The following is a 4174-nucleotide window of genomic DNA, read 5'->3' as shown; positions in this document are numbered from 1 at the left end:
TTCATTTCATTAGTTCAATAAGATATAGAACAGTAAGATATAAAACACCATTTCATTTCATTAGTTCAATAAGATACAGAACAGTAGGATATAAAACACCATTTCATTTCATTAGTTCAATTACATACAGAACATTAGGATATAAAACTCCATTACATTTCATTAGTTCAATAAGATACAGAACAGTAGGATATAAAACACCATTTCATTTCATTAGTTCAATAAGATATAGAACAGTAAGATATGAAACTCTATTTCATTTCATTAGTTCAATAAGATATAGAACAGTAAGATATAAAACACCATTTCATTTCATTAGTTCAATAAGGTACAGAGCAGTAGGATATAAAACACCATTTCATTTCATTAGTTCAATAAGATACAGAAAAGTAGGATATAAAACTACATTTCATTTCATTAGTTCAATAAGATACAGAAAAGTAGGATTACAGAACAGGGATATAAAACTCTTCATTTTTGTTTGCAGAAAGTGGACTAACAGATCATCGTAACAGTGAAACGGCATCCGATTTATTTGGGGTCATTCCAATTTTCAAACCAGAGGCAAAGAAACCAGAACCAGTGGTGCCACCTAGAGATGAGTTTCAGGTAAGGAACTTTAGTCAGTGTTCTTGAAGTGAGGGACGTGTTATATCACTTGCTTCTGTCACTAGCCCAAAAAATTCTGCACAGAAAAATGTGAACCAGAGATTTTGGTGCTTCATGACATTTTGTTCCTTTTGAGTTTTACAACATGTTTGCATTCTGTTTGATCCTGTACTGAAACGTAATCTGGATTCAAGACACTGTTAGTACCCTATCATTCACCTTAAACAAATTACCAACTGACCTTATAGGTACCCATTGTGGTATTTGTTGGTATTCCAAAGTGGTACTAATATCAAGGTTGGAAACCAGGGTTTAGGCCTATGTGCTGTCTGTTGTTTGTGCGTTTTGAACCGTCATGGGTCTGACTCATGACCCTGGATGATTCAAGACGTTATTTATGTTCATTGTATTAATGTAAATGTATGATTATAAATACTCATTCGAATTTTATATGTCAGAAAGGAATTGGTACTCAAGATTTTATTTGGTTGATAATTTGCAGAAATTTGTAGATATTTAAACACATTCAGAAATGCTTCAAAACAGTCCATTATATTCTATAGATTGTAAAGAAGGATGTCTAAATTTTGTATATGTATCAGGGACACTGATAGCATCAATTTGCACCATTCTAATTTTCAATCAGACGTCTGATGCCTGCAATTCCACAAAAAATAAGTGTTTGATGATGTATCACAAAATATGCTTTATCACACAAGGCCCTTCTCGATTAGTGACATCATCAAACACTTAGATTTAGTGGAATTGCAGGAACCACAAAATTGGAATGGTGCTAATTGATACTATCAGTGTCTCCAATACACATAAAAGATTTAGAAAACCTCTTTACAATCCCTTTAAGTAGATAAAACTTGTGTTGCATTATTTACTACCTATCTTACCTAACTATAAAGTGGACTCTTTGTGTTTATTTTTTTTTTAATATGCACAGTCGAGTATTTGATCTGCAAGTCTAATTTCCCAAAAACTTGTGAATAGAATCGCAGTAACAATTTCTTTAAAGCATGAAACTAACAACCAGTAATGAAGAACACCCTGCATGATCTAATGTAATTTTAATCAACCAATCCTAGTCACTTTTCCTGATTAACCAATCATAGATCAAGGACTAGGATCAGCCAATAGGATATCAGAAGATTCCTTTCAGCCAATGAGGCTTCAGTCTTATCGATGGCACCTGATCAGATTCCGGATTATTTCTATCAGCTAATGGGGTTCCTGATTATTTCTATCAGCCAATGGGGTTCCTGATTGTTTCTATCAGCCAATAGGACTCCTGATTATTTCTATCAGCCAATGGGGTTCCTGATTATTTCTATCAGCCAATGGGGTTCCTGATTGTTTCTATCAGCTAATAGGACTCCTGATTATTTCTATCAACCAATGGGGTTCCTGATAATATCTTTCAGCTAACTGGGCTCAGGATTATTTCTATCAGCAAATTGGGGTTTCAGAATATCACTGGCAGCCAAGAAGTTACCAAATTACGCCTAGATATTGAAATTGAAAAAATTGTCAAGATTTAAGTATCAGAAGCAAATATAAAAATTGTGATGTCACTATCTTTGATATTTGTAGGAGAGTGATGAACCGAGGTCTGAAACAGACTCTGAAGACCGCCATTATATCCATCCTAATAATAACAATTCTTTAGAGAAGAGGAAAAATCAATTAAATTATGCATTTAGTCGCGATTCCGCACGTCAATCCCTCAGTAATAACCCGGAAATGTTTCGCTGGCTCGAAGCTGCCGAGAGACACGAGGATAACTTACACGTAAGTTGTTGAACTGTTTTTAGCAACACTCAACACTTACATTTCTCTTCCTTTACTTCCGTTTGGGTGTGGCTTTACTCCTTTAATTATTCTTAAAGTGATACTATGTCTTAGAATGAACATAAAATTTAAGTTCTCGAAATGGTCAATATGAGTATATATTCATCAGTGAACTTACCTGGTGTCATAAAGTTACAACAGAATCCCTGTAAAATCTAGAAAATTGGAAAATTCAAAAAACTAAGTCATTATTGAAAAAGGCTTAATCTTGATATTAAGTGTTTTTCAATAGTTTATTGAATATTTATGGATAATTATTAAGTTTTTTGGATTTATCGGATTATATAAGGATCCTGTTATGTTATTTATGACACCAGGTATATCTATTGACTCTTATTCGCCAAGTTTAAAATTCTAAAATTTTATGTTCATTCTAAGACGTAGTATCACAGTAATACAGATAGCAAAAATTAAGTTTCTGGTAATAAGCTATTCAGAAATTAAGCTTTTTCGGTAAATATTTAGAAAATTACATATAATCACTGTAATTGATTTAGTATTGAGTCAAATACAAATCTTCAGGAGTAAACCTACATGTATAATATATGCTATCCTTTTGGTTATTTTGGTTTTCAGGTGTAACCTTTAAACTATGATTTCCAATATCTAACTTTTTCTTTAAAGATGGTTTTCCTTATTTTTTAGTGTCAAATTAAGTAAACTATTTGATTAATTGGTATTTCTAATGAATTACCATGTATTCTTAATCATATCATTATTTTCTTATTGCATATAATTAAGAGTTTTAATCTATCATATATGTCCATGTATTTACAGTCTGGATAAACAAAAAAAGACTTTTTGACCTTTCTTGATATGTCACTCATTGGAATTCTGCTGGTAATTTTCTTCTAATTTAGCTAATTATGAATTAATTATGGACATGTGAGACAAACTGGTATTTTTCCAAGTCATAAGCACACCTCTACTTTTTATTCATATAAGTATTAGCATTTTGATTTTCATAAATGAAAATAAGGGAACCCATCTTTAATTTAACCCTAGATTTTATTTTAGTTACTTTTTGTCCTCAATTTTTCTAAAACTGGTTAAAAATTTTCTTGCTGGGAATAACAATTTAAGACTGAAAATTTGATATTTTTTAAACCTGACAAATAACTCAAAAACCCTGATTCCTCATTAATGCTTTAAGTACCATTTTGTTTTCCTTTAGATAGAAATCTTTAACAAATTAGTGTTTCGTGACTTATATCCCGTTTACACTCGGCTCCGATAAAGTGCCTTTTTTACTAGTGTAAACGGCACCGCAATAAGAGGTGGGCCAGGTCCAGATCGGTGCCTGGCCCGCTTCAATTTTACTAGTGTAAAACGAATGCATGCCTGGCTCCGTTTGAAAATTCTTCTGCGCATGTGCAGGGTTTACAACTTCCGTATCGGTGGCCATTATAAATCTACAAATTTGGACCTTTTGTAATCTTTTGAATTAGAGAGCACACGCTTATTTCCGTTTAAATTGGGCCTGGCCCAGATCACAGAACGCCTGTGTAAACAGACGTTTTGATTGGAGCCGGGCACCGATCCGCGCCAGGCTCTCTTTATCGGGGCCTAGTGTAAAAGGGGTATAAAAGGCTTTTGATCCAGTATGTCATGATGGCCAAAAGTTGAAAAGACTGATTTGCTTTGTTCAGAGTAATTCTTTTGAAACAGCATTTCAAACTGGCCAAATGCTGAACATTTTTTTTTTGTA

Source organism: Lottia gigantea, assembly GCF_000327385.1.
Source record: "Lottia gigantea unplaced genomic scaffold LOTGIsca_77, whole genome shotgun sequence".
In the NCBI taxonomy this organism is placed as follows: Eukaryota; Metazoa; Mollusca; class Gastropoda; family Lottiidae; genus Lottia; species Lottia gigantea.
This window is presented reverse-complemented; position numbering follows the sequence as displayed.